General features: G+C 37.4%; 1 long non-coding RNA gene across 1 annotated transcript; it reads left to right on the forward strand.

Annotated features, from left to right (window-relative positions):
* Positions 1-7268: 7268 nt before the first annotated feature.
* On the forward strand, positions 7269-19843 carry LOC140523776 (uncharacterized). Its single transcript, XR_011973468.1, has 2 exons — positions 7269-7482; positions 19740-19843. It is a non-coding gene; the product is annotated as an uncharacterized lncRNA (long non-coding RNA).
* Positions 19844-20474: the final 631 nt, after the last annotated feature.

Consider the following 20474-nt stretch of genomic DNA (forward strand, 5'->3'; position numbering starts at 1 on the left):
ATATCCTCTTCCTCCCCCTTCTCTCTCTCTCCTGAAAGACAGGACTTTCCACAAGCTGAGCCAATCAACTTGACCAATCTTATCACATACATACATTCTCTCTTTTGGTCAAATTGAACTCCCCATCTGCCCCTGTTCTCATCCTGCCTTCACTTTTCTCTGTCTCTAACTCATCTCCCCCATGCCTAAGATGGACTCCTTTCCCCAACACTGGAAAGGTAGGAAGGTCTAGGATAAAATATAAACTCTTCCTCTGGTATTTAAAGTTCTTCACAACTGGATTCCTTCCTACCTCTCCAGTGTTCTTAGTCAACACTTTCTTGCACACACTTTATAGTCCAGCCACGCTGATCTACTTTCTGCTCTGCATACATGACATTGTCTCCTGTCTTCCTTCCTCCATGCTTCTACATAGATACAGCTGGTGGCTTAGTGGCCCAGAGCACTGAGCCTGGAGTCAGGAAGACCTGAGTTTGAATCCTATCTCAAACACTTCCTAGGTAAGTCACTTAACCTATATTTGCCTCAGTTTCCTGAACTAAAAAATGGAGATTAATAGTAGCACCTACCTCCCAGGGTTGTCATCTAAGAATCAAATGAGATAATAGTTGTTAAAAGTACTTGGCACAGTGCCTGGCACATGATAGGTACTATACAAATACTTATTCCTTTCCTTCCATCCCTATCACCCTTATACACTGGCCATAAGTGCAAAGACCTGTCACCTTCTCTGCTTCTTGGAATTCAGTTTTTCTCCCAAATTCAGCTCAAAAACTGCCTTCTAGATGAAGCTCTTCCTGATCCCCCCAGCAGCCAGTAACCTCACTCCCAAAACTACCATGTAGTCATTTGGTGCATGTTTTGAATATACTTAAATAACTTTGTGTCGTATCTGCCTTTAGAATATAAACTTCTTGAAGTAAGATATCATTTCACTTTTGTATTTCTGTCTCCAGAACTTTGCACAGTGCTTGACATGTAATAGGCAGATGTTTCCATATAGAGAGATTAATTCCCACACAACTGGCCCGATTGCTCTCATAGATCTCCTCTCGTCTTTCTTGCTTTTCTGGGTCCATAGTTCTTACTTGTAACAAGCTACGATCCAATCACATCCACCATGTGCCTTTTTATTACGCTCTCAATGACCTTCACATTTGTTTTCTTGGAGGCTGGGCCATTTCATGATCTTTAGCCATAAAGTAGTACCAGAAGAATATTGGTATTAAAAAAAAAAAAAAGACTTGTTTCTGGGAGAAACTTAATCTGAATTAATGTTTTTACTGTAATTTCTCTAGCTTCTTTCCAACACACTATGACTGAGAAAAGAAGACATTTGATAAGCCTTCCTCTCTCCTCCCATAGGGTACCCATGATGTTCCCTGTCCTTAAAAGATTGAGTCCTACTCTGGTGTTGGTATTTTGATGTACTAATCTTCATGAACAAGGACCATATGAAGAAGGTAGTATTTAACACAAAGAAACAAAGCAATTATGATGGGATTATCAACAGTAAAGGCAATGCATTGGAAAAAAGTCTTTCCAGAATCCAATTTGATCACTATCCCTGCCTTAGTTTCTCTCAATGTCAGACTCCTCATCTGTAAAATGAAAGGATTAGATATTTGTCCCAAAGAACAGATAATGAAACTTACCTCCCTTCTCTCATCCAAGAGGCATCCAAGGGACCATTGGAATAGAAAGGATAGCACATACTCTGTGAAAAATGCCCACTTCATTAATTACTTTTGCTCAATTATTTTTTTTTCCTTGTTACAAGAGAATTTTCAATTCCAGTGCAGGATGAAGGATGAAATATCCAGGAATAATGGGCAATAGTAATAGAAAAGGCATCATTTTTTTAAAAAGTAGAGAACTGAACTAGATGATTTATGAGGTTCCTCAAGTATAAAAGTCTTTATTCTGTCAACAATGCTTAAGACCTACCCTGTGTTTTTAACAAACCAGAAATAGATATCCACATGACATAGGTTCACCAACAAAGTTTACATCAACTTACTGGACCACTTTACCAATGCTGACCTGATATGTAACTTGAGTATACCCTAAGGAAAGATGATAATATTGTCATCCCTTAAGATGTCTTCTGTATGCAAGTAGGTTTCAATCAGTCAGTCCATCAATGAACATTTAATAAGCACCTTCTATGTGTCAGGCACTGTGTTAAACTCAGCACCATCTCCAAAAAGTCATATAATAATGGCATCATTTACAAGAGGCTGGATTTGGATTAAATGTCATGATATCTGAGTGTTTTTCTTCAGTGATAAAAACTATCTTGAACCTCTTTAATATTTGGTAAATGGTGTATTTGACAACCCAGCTAACTTCTAGTAATAAAGAAGCCAATGTGCTAAATATGAAAATGATCACACATCACAACCTCTGTTGACTGATTGAGGATTAAGAACTCTCCAGCATCAGTGACAGAGTTATCACACTCATAATCCCTTGGGCTGGTCACACTCTGAAGTAAAGCCATAGAAAAGCATAGACAACCATCCCTACAAGGATGAATGAGTAAATGAGACAACCTTGAAAGCCCAAATCCTCCATCAACAGCCTTTCATCATCAAGTTCCAACAATTTAGATTAATGATGAGATTCAAATGAGCACTAGGTATTCTCCATATCTCACAAACAATCTTTCACAGAAAGGAAAAATCAGTCAAGGAAGCGAACACCCACACAATTCTTAAGAGCAACTATGACACATTCTGACTCAAGCTGTGTAGAAGGCCATTTTCCAAAGAGGTACAAAAACTTGAATGGTTTCCAGTTTCAACACCTAAAAGAGGATCTTGAAAATCAAGAAATGCCAGAGATGAAACATGAAAGTAGATTATCTATCTTAAAAAAAAAGGTAATCAGACACTGGTTAGAAGTATTCATAGAAATAAGAGCATTATGCCTACATTTTAAATGCTGACTAATTAATCAACAAATGATATTCAGTGAGCTGGGTTAAGAAGATATAAGGCCTGATAAAATGGAAAAAGCCCTGGATTTGAAATCAGAGAACTTGGGTTCAAATTCTGCTTTTGCACTTAACTTCCTTGTGACTCTAGGTCATACTTATGTAGAATGCCTCAGTTTCCTAAATTGTAAAAAGAGGGATTTGGATTAGATAGACACAAAGGTCCCTTCTAGCTATGAATCTATGATTCCATGATCCTCAGAGAAAGTGAAATAAGACATAATGACTACTTTCAGAGAGCTTATGGTCAAGTACTTTTAGGTTTTGATAGGGGAAAAAATTCAAAGACAAAAACATGCAAAATTAAAATGTCATGAATGAAATAATAAGAAAAATAAAAATTATGGTTCTTTTTTATCCCTATCACAGATGATTCCAAGTCTATACATCCAACTCCAACTTCTCTCCGGAGCTTCAATCACCCACTGTCTCCTGGACATCTCAGCATCACCATCCAGAACCAAAATCTGTATTTCCCCCTACACCATCAAATAAAGAAAAACAGCTAAAAAACAGTTGAAGATTATTGCTGCAAAATTATGAAAAGCAAGTTTGAGCACTATCACCCTCCCCAAAATAAAAGATATAAGAAGACATCTCCCCTTGCTTCTTTAGGAAAAGTAGATCCACCAGTACAGAATATGGCTTACAGCTTCAGGGGGTTTTCTAATTATTCATCAGTTTTGCTGAGATTTTTTTCTTTTCTTCATCCTCTGTCTTTTTTTCTTTTAAAAAAATTCATTATAAGTGATGTCTCTCCAAGAGCTAGATGGAGAAGATATACAAGGATCATTTAGATGATGTAAAAACAAGAGATATAGAGGATATAGATATAGAATACAGAGATAAGAGAAAATGTATTATTAAAAACGATGACATGCTGTGAGTACGTTTGAGGAAGTAGGAGAGCTACATGAGATCCTGAAAACACATCCAGGAGTTAATAACTCTCCATGACGTGGTGGAAAGAACTGCAGAGCAGCTATCAGGAAAACCTGAGCTAATCAACTCCCTTCGACTCAGTTTCCTTATCTATAAAATTAGAGGATTAAACAAAATGATCTCCAACTCCAAAACTAGGGTTCTAAGTGAGAAAAAAATAGGTCTTGGTATGTAAATCAAATATATATAAGTTGTTGTTTGTCCTGTGTGCTCAAAGAGGACCATGACATCAGGGAGATTATAACACAACATGCAAGTGAGTTTGGATTTAAGCAAGACAGGGCTACATAAAGGTAGGGTTTTCCTCCAGAACCATCAGGGTCTAGGGCAAGTTAAAAAATCAGGACAACTGGAGATGGCCCAGGATGCAGTGGGGGACCTTGGCCTTTTTAATTAATTTAAGAATCTCCAACACCATCAAAGTAGAATTTTTTAAAAATACCAAATATTACACAAATGTAAAAAAGAGTGTGAGCTCTGGTCCCATCCCTTTATATTGCTTAAAGACTTTGGAAAGGTGACATCACCTTTCTGGGCCTCCGTTTCCTCATCTGTAAAAAAAGAGTTAGACTAAATGATTTCTTAAGGCCCTTTCCAGTTTGGGTATTTTGTCATCTAATTTTGCTATAAAGTCTGCACACCTTTATATAAGAATAGGAATGTTGTGCAAATTAGTAACAACTTCAATAAAACCATACCTTCTAGCTATTTCAAGTAATAGAAGAGGTTTTACTGAAACTTTTGTTGGGGAAATAAATATCTTTTTACCTCTTTATTAGTAGAAGCTGTTTTAACCTTGACATATACATTTCTTAATGATTTAGCAGGATAAGTGAGTCAGGAAGCCTTATTAGATAGAAGGTCAGTTTCGGAGTCATGAAAACTTGGGTTGAAGTCTAGCTTCTTATATACTGTGGTCATGTGACCCTGAGCATGTCACTTAATTAACTATTCAGGGACCCTGGGCAGCTATCTAAAACCAGAAATTACACAAGAGTTGTAGATGGGCATCTTTGTGGGTAGAGTTCCCTCATGAGGAGTTCTTCAGGTTCCTGACTCCACCTCCTACCCCCCACCCACCCAAAAAAAGTATACCATGAGCTTATTAGTATTTTATATGCAAATAATCCCCTTGGGTACTGTGTTGTAATCAAGCAGTTAAAAGGTAAAAAGTCAGAACACAAGTATAACCACAGGTTTATGAGAAAGCTCCCAGATTGAGGTGATTAGATCTAGGGAAGTCTCTTAACCCTAATGACTTGAAGAGGTCATCTGTTCAACAGAGGAAACACTGGCCTCTTTGTAAAGTGCTCAGATTAAAAGTAGCAGGTATTGTTGGATGGAATATTCCTTTTCACTGGTAGATCCCCAACCTCTAGCTTGTATATATAGCCAGCCTGACAGATGAAGTGGAATGCTAACAATCTGCTTTCAACAAATTAAGAGGGGATGGGCAGAGAATAGAGAGTTAAAACATTTTAAGCAATGGCACGGGACCCCACTCAGACACACACTTAGGACAAAACAAACAAACCATCCATAGTTATATGCACAGAGCTGACTTCAAGGCAGGAATCTTCCTGATGAGTGGTCTAAAGTAAAATAATGAGCTGCTCACTGGGGTCCTTCTGGAATAGGCCTTTCTGTATTCACTAACACATAATAATGATGGTGATGCTACTGATAATATCACTGGAGGGGCGACAAGACAGCATGAATAGGGAGTCAGCCTTATAAACCAGAAGATCTGGGTTCAAGGATAACCTCCAACAAAGATAGGCTAGGTGACCCTGCATTGGTCATTTAACTTCTCAGTGACCCAGACTACTCTCAAAGACCATAAATGGCAGTTCTGTATTGATATGAGTTCCTCATCAGTAACTATCTATCCTGATAAAATAAGTGGAACATTTTGGTTTTTAAACCTTGACATCTATATACGACTTTGAGTTTTGAAAAATATTTTATATACATTCTGTTGGTCCCAGACTCACTGTGAGTTCGAATCCTGACTCAGACACTTATTAGCTGTGTGACTCTGAGCAAGTCACAACTTCTTTTTGTCTCAGTTTCCTCGTCCCTAGAATGAGAATAGCATCTATGTCTCAGAGCTGTTGTGAGGATCAAATGAGATAACACATGTAAAGTCTTTAACAAACCTGAAAGTACGGTGAAATCCTAGCCATTACTGGTGTTAAGTGTTGTTGTTGTTTTTAAGTCAACTAACATTTATTAAGATCTTTTCTTGCTGTTTTTGTTGTTTGGTCATTCCAGTCATACTCGACTGTCTGAGACCCCATCTGGGGTTTTCTTGGCTAAGATACTGGAGTGGTTTGCCATTTCCTTCCCTGTTAATTTGACAGATGAAGAAACTGAAGCAAATAGGGTTGTGACCTAAAATGACCCAGGATCATTCAGCTAGCAGGTGTCTGAGGTCTTCCCGACTCCAGGCTATACCACCCAACTGCCCTGTTAAGATGTTACTATATGTCAAACACTGAGAAGTCAACAAAAGACCAAGCTACACTTAAGGAGCTTATAATCTAATGGAACAGACAACGTGCAAATATGTATGAACAAGCTATATACAGGACAAACTGGAGGTCATCTCAGAGGGAAGGTGCTAGAATATATTTATTATCATTATTTTACAGTAAAGAAATTCAGGTTCTAAGAGATTAAATGACTTGCTCGTGGTTACATAACTAGCGTCAAAGATAGGAGGTGTAACTAGTTCTTATTCGTTCTACTTCCACAACTAGCTTAGTTCATTCATTCATTCAACAAGCATCTTATTAAGTCTCCCGCAAGGCAACATGAGAAGTCAGGTAAACTTGAGTTGTTCTACCTCTGACATACTGGCTGTGTGACTCTGGACAGATAGTTAAATCTGTCAATGCCGTAGGCAACTTTAAACTTCAGAGAAGGTGTCCATCTGCATTGTAGAGGGTGTTTACTCATCAGGGAGTTCCCTAGACCAATAATTCACTCATCTTGTCTTTATTCCCTATCCAAGAACTGCTCTAGCCAAGGAATTCATCATCCAATTGAAGGGGTTGGTGGAAGTGGGGAGGAGAGAGATCGGAAAGGCTTTGGTGAATCAGTCAGCCAATAAGCATTTATTAAGTGCCCACTATGTGTCCAGTATTAGGAAGTTAGAAAAAAGTAACAAGTGGACCTTCACCATGTTCTGTTGCTGGCACAGAGACGAAGCACTTAGATTCTCTAAGAATTGTGTTCTGATGCTAAGACAACAAAGAGAACAATGGGTTTAGAACTCTGGACGTGAATCAGTACTGTTCATAATAATAGTTGGATGCACCAAAGAGTATGAAACAGAAATCATCTGCTAACTCTCAGTGCTGTCTAGACACAATGTGCTCTTGATTAACTAAATGCTCACACCTCTTCAAGAATTCTTGTAAGGATGCAGAATGGATGCCGGATCTATATTTATGAAATAGAAACAGAACATTCAACAATCTATCAGGATGCATGTCATCTGAACGTCGTGTTCACAGAGCTTACTTACTTTGTGCAAGGTATTGATCTTGGGGAAGAAGCAAATAAGAAGCCCTTGACCCCTGACCTCCTAAATCTTGCGATCTATATGGGGGAGAGGATATCCAAAAATGATTATCAGTATGATTAGTGTATAATCAAATTGTTGCTTGCTGTTGCTATGGTAAAGATTACTTTAGACCAAGGTCATAGGAGCTTGGAAGAGATGTGGAGCAAGGAAAAGCTCAACCAGAAGGTGACGATTGAAGTGGGCCTTCAAGTACAAGGTAGTATTTTAATATGGGCAGCCAGGTGATGCAGCAGATAGAGTGAGGGGCTCAGCATCAGGAAGAGTCCTGTTCCTGAGTTCAAATCTAGCCTCAGATATTTCCTAGCTATGTTATTATTTACCTCAGTTTCCTCACCTGTAAAATGAGCTAGAAAAGAAAATGGCAAACAATTCCATTTTCTTTGTCAATAAAACCCCAAACGGGGTCACAAAGAGTCGGACAGGACTGAAAAATGACTAAATCGCAGCAACGACATGCAATGATGTAGAAGAGTAGGAGCGACTTGAGGCTGGGAGACCAGACAGCAGCCTATTGTGAGGCGATAGCCATTATACTTCTATTTTCCTGGCCTCCCCCGCCCCATTTACACTGCTATAGTCACTGTGAATGGTGTTTTCCTAATTCTGTCCACTTTACTCCATGTCAGTTCATATAAATCTATACACACACAAACCACACAAAAAGAGAACACCTACTCTCAAGGATCTTATAATTTTATCAAGTTCATGTTTTACTAGCCAACTTAAAAACTACCTAAGTCTGCCTTTCTATTATTTTAAATACAGATATGGAGATACAGGTGTATTTTTAAATGTAATAAGGAAACACAATCTGTCCCTTCTGGTTCCTCAAGCAAAACCTCAGGATTAGAAAGAACAACTATTGACTTGGTCTGGTGTACTTGATGACTGGCTAGTTTCTGAAACTTCGCAAAGATTCAATGTCTTTGCCAGTGAAATTGCACATATTCAAATGTTACTACCTTCCATTTGCACGCTTGACTTCTTTTCACTTTTACATTAAGTCAAAAGAATGCCATTCAATATATTCTTTAGTGTGAAGGCATCCATCATCAAAATGTCTCTGGGCACATGGATTAATTTACTTTGATACTTTGAAGGATCTGTGGGTTCCATTAGTGTGCATACTTACTCCACCGGTATAGATAACAACTCTTCCTGACCTACTCATCCTGTGCATGTCTTCATGGTTTTTCAAAACCCCTCCATAAATCATCTACTGAAAGCACTAAAGAGCTATGTTTTGTCCTTTAGGTCTCTTCATCTGCCTGTTTATTGACTGTTATTTTTTCTACTTGACTGACCAAATTTTTCTAGTCATAAATACCTTCAAAGATGTCTCCTGCTTTAGAATAACAGGCATTGTACTAAAAGGACTAAAGAAGATAGCAGAAAGTATTGGATTTGGATGGAGTCAGAGGAATAGTTTTTGAATCAGGTTCTACCATATAAATTTGTGTGGCCTTGGGCTTAGCTTAACCTCTCTCAGTCTCAATTTCTTCATCAACAAAATGAGGGAGATGGCATAGTTATCCTTTAAGGGGGATGGGGGCAGCTAGATGGCACACTGGATAGAGCACAGGGTCCAGAGTCATAAAGACTCCAGTTTCAGACACTTCCCAGCTGTGTGATGCTGGGCAAGTCATTTAACCCAGCTTGCCTCAATTTCCTCATTTATAAAATGATCTGGAGAAGGAAGTAGAAAACTACTCCATTATCTTTGACAAAAAATTCCCTGAATGAGGTCACAAAGAGTCAAAAGGATGGAAAGACTGAACAACAGCAATCTGTTGCATATTTTATAATTTATGGATTCACAAAATCACTTAGAAAAGTCCCCTCCTCTTCACTCTCAAACCCATAGTCTTAGCTCAGGTACTCATCATATCTGACCGAGACTATTACATTGGCCTCTCTTGATCCATTCTATCATCCACACACAGCAGCCACAGTGGATTTTTCTAAAGCATAGCTCACTCTTCTGATCAGCACACTCCATGCCTTCATGTCATCTCCAGAAACACATAAACAGAATCTGTTTAATATTTTAGGTTTTTCATAACCTGGTCCCTTCCAACCTTTTCAGTCTTCTCCCACTTTGTTCCTTTCCACAAACCCATGCCTACATTTCATATTCTTATATTTCTATTCCTTCTCCCTGACACACTTTTCTCCTTTCCATGGAGTGGGAGAATAAAAGGCACACAGAGTTGAATTGCCTGGCTGTTCCCCACATCTGGAATTCTCTCCTATCTCACTTCTATCTTTTAACACTCCTGGCATCTTTAAAAAAAGAAAAAGAATCATTTCAAATGCCACCTTGAACAGAAGACCTTTCTTCATCCCCCAAATCATTTGAACCTTCCTCTCTAAGACTAATTTTATTCTGTATCTATAAATCTATTTTATTCCTTATCTCATAAATAGCTATGTCAATCTATCTACTTATTTATTTACATGTTGCCTGCCCCACAAAAATGTAAGCTTCTCAAAGATAGGGATTGTTTTCATGTTTTTGTCTTCCTTTGCATCTCCAGAAGGAAACACCAAATGCTTGTTGATTACTTGATATTGTAGGACCAACGAATAGTTCACACATATAGCTAAATGGCACAGTGAACAGAGTGCTGGGCCTGGAGTCAGGAAAACCTGAATTGAAATCTGACCTCAGACACTTACGAGCTGTTTGACTTTGGGCAAGTAATTTAACCCTGTTTGCCTCAGTAATCTATAAAATTCAAAGTGAAAGAAAGACATCTGTAGTACTGGATGTCATGTGCCACTCAGAGGGGGGTGCAGAAAAAAGAGACAGGGGTGAGGAGTGGGAAAGTGTTTCTTAACCTGTATCTAAGAGTTAACAGGAAATAAATAGGATGAAGAAAGGGCTTCTGGCTACCACTGGTGATCATGAATCTTGTATGTGTCTCAGGAGGCCTAATATATAATCCTACAAATACGTGGTATATTACAGCTGAAGGGAATTTTAAGCTTCATTAAATTCAGGTCCTTCTTGTTATAAATGAGAATTTGTAGTACAGCTAGGTGGTCTAGTAGATAGAGCACTGGTCTCGGAGCCCTGAGTTCAAATTTGACCTCAGACGTTTACTAGCTGTGTGACTCTGAGCAAATTATTTAACCCCAATTGCACCCCAAATAATAAATAATAAAAGATAAAGATTGACAGAAAAAGAGAAAATGACTTACTCAAGAGCACACAGGTTCTAACACTTAGGTAGAACATGAACCTAGGTCTTTTGATTTTCAGGTTCATAGCCTTCTTAACTTCCTTGTGTGACTTGGGAAAAACTTTACCTCTCTGGGTCTCAATGAGTACATCTGTAAAATGAAGGTATTAGTTCTCTAAAGCCCATCTTGGTACTAATGAGCTATAGAAATAATTAGACTTCTACCCACCATAGTAGATAGAGCATGGAGCCTGGAAGTCAGGAGATTTCAGCTTCCTGAATTTTCAAGGTGGATAATTTTGATTTGGTTGCTTTTGAATCCTTTCAGTCATATCCCACTCTGCTGGACCCTATTTGCATTTGGGCTTTTTGGCAAAGATAGTGGAGTAGTTTGCCATTTCCTTCTCTAGTTCTTTTTACAGATGAGGAACTGTAACAAACAGAGCAAAGTGACTTGTCCAGAGCCATGCAGCTGGTAAGTGCCTGAGATCAGGAAAATGAGTCTCCTGACTCTAGGTTCTATTTACTGTTACCACCTTGCTGCCCATAAGAGTAACTTTATATATATATATATATATATATATATATATATATATATATATATATATATATATATATATATATAGCTAACATAGATATAGCATTTTAAGGTTTGTAAAGTGCTTTACAAATTTTATTATATCATGTGATCCTCAAAGCAACTCTAAGAGGTAAGTTTTTTTGCAGATGAAGATGAATAAACTGAGACAGGGTCTTGCCCAGGGTCACATATCTAGTGTCTGGGGCAGGATTCGAATTCAGATCTTTCTGATTCCTGCTTCAAAGTTCTATCCACTGTCATTTAGGGGTGTGTGTGTGTGTGTGTGTGTGTGTGTGTGTGTGTGTGTGTGTGTGTGTGTGTGTGTGTGTGTATTAAGGCAAGAAATAATCATTACATTTATAGTGCTCTAGACACGTTCAAATTTACCATAACTGGATAAGGAAATTCAATCCTGGGTGCCTTTTTCCCCACTCCATTTAGAGGACCACTGTCTCTTCCAAGTTGCTCTCTACATCACAGAAGATGAGATTCACTGCTGACAAGCCTCAGTCAGCGATGCCAAGGCCCTATAAACTGCTACTATTGAAAATGCTGCCTAAGTGTTCATTGAGTAAAACACAGTCCCTGCATTTAACTAAGGCTAAATTTAGCTTTCTGATGCAAATGAAGGCTGCAGGAACTTTTAGAGTAAGAATTGGTTTTTAATCCTAATGCCAAAGAAATGTATTTTATTTGCCCCATACAAGAGAGGATATTTGTTCCTATATGAGACTTTTTCTAGTAGTAAAACAGAAGTCTTTCTTACATGTTGACAGGACCAATAGGGAGCTAAATGAAAGGAATTATAATTTTTTACAAACCCTCATTTTAAACTTCAAAGTCATCCTGTCTCATATCTTATTCATATGGTATTCCCTCTCTTACTAAGGTCACTTAAAAAAAAAATAGTTCTGGCACTAAGCCAAGCAAATGCTATTTTGGAAAATAGTTTTTATGCAAGAACTTGTAAGAACATTGCTTGCTACTTTAACGTTGAGGGTATTTACCACTCCTTTGGAACCCTCTTCTCAGGATAATGTTTTTCAATGCATAAAATAAAACATATAGGATTATAAAGGAAATCAATTATATTGAAATAGAATTATTAAAATATGTTTTAAAAACAAGCTCATAGATCCCAAATTAAGAATCCCAGCTTTAAGGAGGTGTCAAAGTCTGATGTAAAGTAAACTACTTCAGGACAGGGATCATTTTAGTTTTGTACAGTGGGTGTAAGTATGCATAGAGTAGTACTCGGTATAAATACACACCCTAGGATGAATTACCACTAGCCCTTCCCTTTTATCCAGGGGAAGAGATAATAGTTCTCTAAATAGAACTGGGGGTGAAAGACGAATATCAATCAATCAATAGGTATTCACTTGTTAACTAGTCAAAGGCCAAAGCTCACTTAATAGGAACTTAATAAGTGCCAATGATGTTGCAATCCAGTCCGCCATATTGACAGTCAATGGAGTCAAACCGTCATTCAATTTGAGAAGAAAAAATAGTTGGATGATTTTTAACTGAATTTGACTCCATTCCACTTCATTCAGTTCAATTACAAAAGCATTTATTGGGCACATTATATGTGCCAGGCCTTGTGTTAGGCCCTGAAGATACAAACACATAAGTGACTCTATCCCAGCCCTCAAGGAATTTCCATTTTACTAGAGAGAAGCAAAATGAAATCAAGATGTTCTAAGGTGAAAAAAATACAAAAAAATATACAAAGTAAATTAAAAAATAGTTTCAGAGGGTGGGGAGGAGAGTATTAAGAAGGGTATGGGGAGAGGCTCAAGACAGGCCTCCAACTGGAGGAAGCCTTTGAATGGTATCTCCAAGGAGGCTGGAGGAGTTCCATGGGGTACCAAGATTATGAAAGAGAACATTCCAGGTTTGGAGAGCAATGAGTGAAAAGTTAAGGAGAAGGAGATGAAAAGTCATGTTCAGGGACCACAAAGGAAGCCGTTTAGGGTTAGGGTGTTCCTGGTAACGTACTATCTCTACCATTCAGGAAGTTATATCTTCTCTGCAATTTATAGTCTTGGGAAATTGCCTAGAACACTGAGAGATTAAATGTCCATGGACTTCTTGCTATTGTGGAGTTGTTTCGGTTGTGTCCAACTCTTCATGACCCCATCTGAGTTTTGGCCAAGAGACTGGAATGGTCTGCCATTTCCTTCTCCAGCTCATTTTACGGATGAGGAAACTAAAGCAAAAAAGGTTAAGTGACTTGTTCAGGGTGATACAGCTAGTAAGTGACTGAGACTGGATTTGAACTCTGGAAGATGAGTCTTCCTTACTCCAGGCCTGGTGTCTCATCCACACAGGGTCTGATGGGTCAGAGACAGCACTAGATCTAGTCTTTCTGATTCCAAAGCCAGATTTCTCTGCACTATTGTATGTAATTTCTGGTAGGGAAGTCAAAACAAAAGAAATATATTCTTACACTCTCAAGGAGTTCACATTCTAATAGGCAGAGATACAGAGACATTAAAGGTCTCATTGATGCTCAGGGTTCAATGTCAAGACAGAGAGATGATAACTCATCTTCTTTAATGTCCTTTCCATTAATAAAGTTGTATCAGTTTTCTTTTATATCATTAAATCTTTCCCAATTGCATATGAAAAATTTTTAACATTCATATTTTGGAATTTTGAGTTCCGGATTCTCTCCCTCCCTCTCTGCCCTAATCCTTGAAGGGGCAGGCAATTTGAGGTCAATTATTCATGTTAAGTCACACAAAACATATTTTCTTGGGGATTTTCAAAGATGGTGTCTCTAATGTGAAGTAGAGGGGGTTATATAAAGAAAATGAAAGTATAGGGGGGAAGTATACAGTAATAAAATTGAGGAGAAAATAGTAACAACAATAACAAAAATCTGCATCAGTTTCTGATTTTGAACCATCTGACTGTAGTGAGGAGTTTGCCATCCAAAGCTTTTTCTTCGGGGTCTTCAGTTCTTGTGGCTGCTAAGGAGGAGAGATTACCATCCCATCAATGCACACGTCAACAGGAGCCCAGACCAGGAGTTAGTAAACTTTTTTGTGTCATGAACCCTTTGGCAGTCCGGTGAAATCTATGGACCCGTCTCACAATGTTTGTAAATAAATATTTTTTTTTAACAGAACCACAAAGGAAACCAATTATATTGAAATATATTTACCAAAATGAGTGTGTGTATGTATTTAAAGTTTTCAGACTCCACATTAAGAACTCCTGACCTAGATTGAGTCAATCAATATGCACCTAAAGTGGCTATTCCAGATTTAAATGAGTGCAAATTCAAAGAGAAGAGGTGAAAAAAGAAATATATTTGGTGCCATACTCATTTTTCATGGCCCATGCTATGGATTATAATGTTAAAAAAAATCCTTGACAGGAAGTGGAGAGGTGAGTTCCAATTCTGGCTATACTACCTAGTTGTCTTATCTTAGATTAGACATTTATTCTCTTAGCTTTCAATGTTCTCCTTTGTAAAATGAAGCTAATAACACTCACTCTACTTACCTCATTTGGGTGTTATGATGGTGTACTGAGATGAAGTATGTGAAAGCACTTAGAAATGTATAAAAAGTCATACAGAGGGAAGGGATTGTTGGGCATAATTATTTTTTAAATTACATTTTGACATTTGGAATCATACATAAACCACTGTTGTGAGGGGTAGCTGAGTGGTGCAATGGATAGATCATTAGGTTTGGAATCAGGAAGGCTCATCTTTATGAGTTCAATTCCGGCCTCAGATACTTCCTAGCTGTATGACCCTGGGCAAGTCATTAACAAATTGGAGAAAATAATGGAAAACCCCTCCAGTATCTTTGCCAAGAAAACCCCAAATGGGGTCAAGAAGAGTCAGATACAACTGAACGATAACATCTCCCTCATAGGGATGGCTGAGATGATGTGTGTGAAAACATTTTGAAAAGCATAAAAGGCTATACTGAGGGAGGGAATTATTAAGTATAACAATAAAGATTACATTTTGACACATGAAATTACACATATACCATCGTTGTAAAGAAGGGAAAAAATGGGCTAATCTCTCATACCAATGTTTGCCTTTAAGTTTTCTCAGAGGAATGATGATATGGACTTATCTCCTCTCTACTAAAACTGTATTTACACTATATTTCCTTCTTCGATGAGTGAAAACAACAGTGTATTTTTTTCCCTCTCTGACTCTGTTTTCTTTGGAATCTATAGATAATGAATCAAAATCAAAAAAGAGTCAACTTCAGGCAACATAGTTGGCCTCAAAATGTGACTGGCTAAAGACCACCAAAAATCAGTATATTGTGAAGGAAAAGAGGTGACATTGACAGAACAGAGCTTTAAATTATTTAGCTAGCCTTGACTTAGTTTGTGATCTTTCTAATAACGCTTATACTGATACATACACTGAACAATTGGAACTCATGAAATATTCAAGTTTCATTTCATCTATAACACAAGGCCATCGCAATATTTACTGCAAGAGGGAGTGGGAAGATGAAATAGAGCCAATGCTTCAACATTTTCATTATTAAAATTAGTTTTTCTATTAAATTACCTGAAGGAAAGGTAAATTCACCCATATTGTGTGTATGTGTTTCTGCTCATAAATGCATAAAGAATATGATCACTTCAAGTCCCTAACAATTTTAGAATTTTAACTGCTTGATAATATAATCCTAGATTTAGTGCTGGGAAGGACTCAGAAATCATTGGGAGTCAAACTGAGACTGAAAGAGCTTAAATGATTTGCCCAGGGTCACATAGTTGGGAAAGGATTTGAACTTGAGTGTTTCTGATTCCAAGCCTAATAATATTCTATCTGCTTTGCCACACAACTGTTGATTATCCTTCCAGTTTTAGAGGGATCTTTCTAGCATCAGAATCATGAAGTTGTCTTTATGTGCCCTGATGTAGGGGTTTTATTATTTTTCAGTTATTTCAGTCATGTCTGACTTTTCATGACTCCATTTGGGGTTGTCTTGGCAAAGATACTCCTTCTCCAGCTCATTTTACAGATGAGGAAACTGAGGCAAACAAAGTTAAGTGACTTGCCAAGGTCACACAGTGAGTAAGTGTCTGAGACTAAATCTGAACTCAGGTCTTCCTGAATTCAAGCCCAGCACTTTATCTACTATATCACATACCTGTGCTGATGTACGGGCTAAGAGAAAGGAAATCAGCATTTCCCATAAGTAGATATATACCCATACGTACATACATACATATATATATATGTATATATATATATATACATATATATATATGCATACCTAAAAATAAGGAGTAGAATGGTTCAATAATTGCTTAGAGGTTCATGAGACTATGTTGATAGTATTACATGCACATGTTGTTTTCAGGATCTTTCCTGTGTGGAAGAGGGTTAGAAGATTCATGACCCCCAATGAAGGAAGGGATTGGATCCAATCAATCAATCAATAAGCATGTATTAAATAAATATTTAATGTCAATCATAGTAGTACAGCAGCAGTGGGGATGCAAAGATAGAAAAGGAAATGATCCCTGACCTCAAGAAGTATATATTTTATCAAACGAGACAAGACAGGTATATATACATATACATATATATATACATATTTGAATAGATAACAAATAAATTCATAGTCCTGAACTTTGAAGACTGTGAAAATATCCAGCTTCTAATGACCCTCAAGAATGTCAACTTAGCCTAATTAAAAAAAAAAGAAGGAAACTTGATATAGACTCAACTGAGAGCACAGGATCAAAATAAGGGAAGTTAGTCAGGAAGAACAGTTACAGTGTAAGGTGATGGCTACTTGGCAGCTGAGAATCCAAGAGTCTAGCTCAGATGACACAGATAAAAAAGACAATTATTCCATCCAAGTTTGACTTATTTTAGAAAGCCTATAGACATTAAAATTACCATGACTCAGGCACCAAATTCTAAAATATGAGGGAAATATAATTTTCTGCTATAAGTCTAGGAGGCAAAATAAGTTTTCCCAGACTCTAGCCTTGGAGTTAAGAGTGAGATGATCCAAGTTTAAAAAGTAGGGACAATAGAAAAAATTCTTTGCACAGGCAACAGATTCTCATATGTCACATAGGAGAAAAGATTATGGAAGGTTGAAAAGGCGAACTTTGGCTTTCCAGTTCTATAAACCATAAAACTTGAAATGAGTTAGTAGTGTAACACCTCCTCTGGCAGACAAAATAATGATTTATTTAGAGGCCCAGAGACGGGAGAAGGAAAAAAGAAACAATAGCTTTAGCAATGTAGCATGATACAAAAATAAACCCGTAGAAATCATTAGGTTTTTTGTATGTTACTAACAAAATTCAGAAGGATAAGACAAAAAGAGAGATTCCATTGAAAAAAGCTATGAAATGCAAAAAAATATATATTTTCTAATTGTGTGTTAACCTACCAAGATACACTTGGTACTTATAAATACAACTACAAAACACTTCTTACTAAAATAAAGGAAAACTGAAATAATTGAATTGAATCTGTTATTTGTGGTTGTTCTGAGTCAATATAGAAAATGAAGTAACTATCAAAATTAATTTATAGATTTAGTGTTATGCCACTCAAACTACCAAGGAGTTACCTTATATAATTATAGAAAATAATAAAATAGATTGCTAACTACTGCCTCTACTGGGGGCTTGCAGGGTCCCCACACTGGGGCTTTTTCAGGGGAACCATGTAGTCTTGCTATCTCTGGACCCAAAACCCTGAAGATTAGCAGCACCCCCTTTCACAGTGCCAGAGACCTTCTGACTTTTAGCAGTTCCGGAATGAAAGAACTCACTTAATGTAGTTTATTACTGGATTTCCTGATTACTATTCAGTCTAGTGCAAACTTCAGGGTTTTGACAGAAAAAGATATGTGTATGTGAGAGTTAGGCAATCTTTCTCCCCTTAAGGAAGCCCTCTTACTCCAATGTCCCCCGATAGCACCATGTTACATGGGGCAATGTGCCCTGTGGCATTACACAGGGCCTCATGGTCTCTAGAGGAAAAGTGGCCAAGTTCTGCTGTGGGACAGGAAAAAGTCACCATAATGAAGCCACAGTGATTGTCCCAGAGTCTTGACCTTCAACTTTCTAGTTTATGGGTATGAATAGACGTACTCAGCTCAAAGTGAGGAGACCTCGTTTCTTAATTTCAGTGGCCCTTACTTTAAAAAAGTGAAAAATACTGTGACTGCTAAGGATTCTCCCATTAGCCAACCTAGTCACACTTTCTTCCTAGAAGGGAAAATAACAATGAAGGGTATTCAGGAGTGGGGATCCTATGGCCTTGAGGCCATGTGTGGCCCTCTAGGTCCTCAAGTGTGGCCCTTTGACTAAATCCAAACTTCACTCACAGTACAAATCACCTTAATAAAAGGATTTGTTCTGCAAAACTTGTACTTAGTCAAGATGCCAAACTCAAGGACCTAGATGACCACATGTGGCCTCATGGCCACAGGTCCTCCACCCCTGGTATAGATCATATTGTCCTCTTCTCTGCGCACAGGAGGACAAGTAACTAAAGCAGGTGTTCTTAACAAGAGGTTCATGAATAACTTTCATAGGGGTCTGCGAACTTAAAAAAAAAAAATTATAACTGTGTTTCAATATTATTGGTTTCCTTTGTAAACCTATATATTTTTTTATGTATTTAAAAACATTGTTCTGAGAAGGGGCCCCCAGGCTGCCAAAGGGGTTCGTAAAATGAAAAAAGGTTAAGTCCTGATCTGGATCAAGGAGAAACTAGAGACCTCACGGTCTTTGAGCTTTTTAAACTTATAGTGAACTAAAAATAAAGTAAAAGAAATATTTTAACATTTATTTGGTCATTTTCACTCTCCCAAAAATATACAATTTAAATGGGCATATCTGCATACAAACAACAGATTTGCAGCCTTTATCATTTTTATGATTTAATGGCTCCAAAAACGATTCAAATTTAGCCTAGTTTATAGCTTAAACATAGCATAAAATAAAACTTCTGAAAATGTCATGGCAACACATCAAACATTTAATGTCAGGTTCCCTTATGTTCTTGCATTGCGAAAGCCATCCACCAATTACGCAACTTTGGAATGATATTTTACTTTGTAATTAAAACTCTACTTCCTTGTGCTTGGTATTTTGGAGAGCATCTGTGCAGAGCAGTTGTGCCTTGTGAAGTAAAGGGAGTATCTTTGCACTTTGCAAGACCTTTGCATGCAGTGCCATTACAAAGAAGTTGTTTAAATTTGTTAATGTGGCAACCCAAATTTCGCCCTGCTAAATGCTACCTAGGAATCACCAAGTGGTGCTCAGGGATAAACCCCCTTGTTCAGAGCTTGGTGTCAATTATATTAGACAGTTTTCTTTGTGCAGTTTGATAACTGTTACCTTCATTTAATGATAGTGCTGCACCCTTCATCTGATATACTTCCCTGCCTTTAATTGCTTTCTTCTTAGATTGACGTCGTGGGGCCATTTCTTACATCATTTGAATAATAATACACACGAGGTTATGAGAGGAAAGAGAATTGTAAATGTGGAATAAAAAAAATCTTAGATTGTCTTTATTGTCTCTTTCTTGTCAGTTGTATGCAACTTTCTGGGAATTCTACAGAGCTGTGTTTTTAATAAAGCCATTTTACCTGAAGTTAGGTTACTCTTTGGTAACTGAAAGAGGTTCCATTTTCTAATTGAATAGAGTCCCTAATTTACCTAAATTGACACTAACAATTCTGCTTTAAAATTGCAGAATAATTTCAAGGACTTTAATGTTAAACCAAGTTAATGTTAATGAAATCACTACTAGAGGATGCTGATGCTCAATAAATGGTAAGCTATATAAATATGGAAGTTTATACTATTGAAAGATTGCAACTTCCATCACTATAAAAATATGATGATTTATAGCCTTCAGAAAGCTGGTCATTCTGAGATAACAAGAGTTCTTCGTGATAGTCAATTTCTCAAGATAACAGATGGTTTTTCTCTGAGCATCTGACATTCCATTTTGACCATTTGGGATGGAAACCTAAAAAATTAAGTTTTCTTGCCTTTTAAAAGTGAATATATTGAACATTATTGAAGAATGGTCTTCAATATCTATTCATGAAAACCCAAGGTCCTTGTGATCAGTATTGCTATCATCATCATCACTCTCATCATCACGATGACTACATTTACTTAATTTACTCC

The sequence above is a fragment of the Notamacropus eugenii genome, chromosome 2 (assembly GCF_028372415.1).
Source record: "Notamacropus eugenii isolate mMacEug1 chromosome 2, mMacEug1.pri_v2, whole genome shotgun sequence".
Taxonomy (NCBI): Eukaryota; Metazoa; Chordata; class Mammalia; order Diprotodontia; family Macropodidae; genus Notamacropus; species Notamacropus eugenii.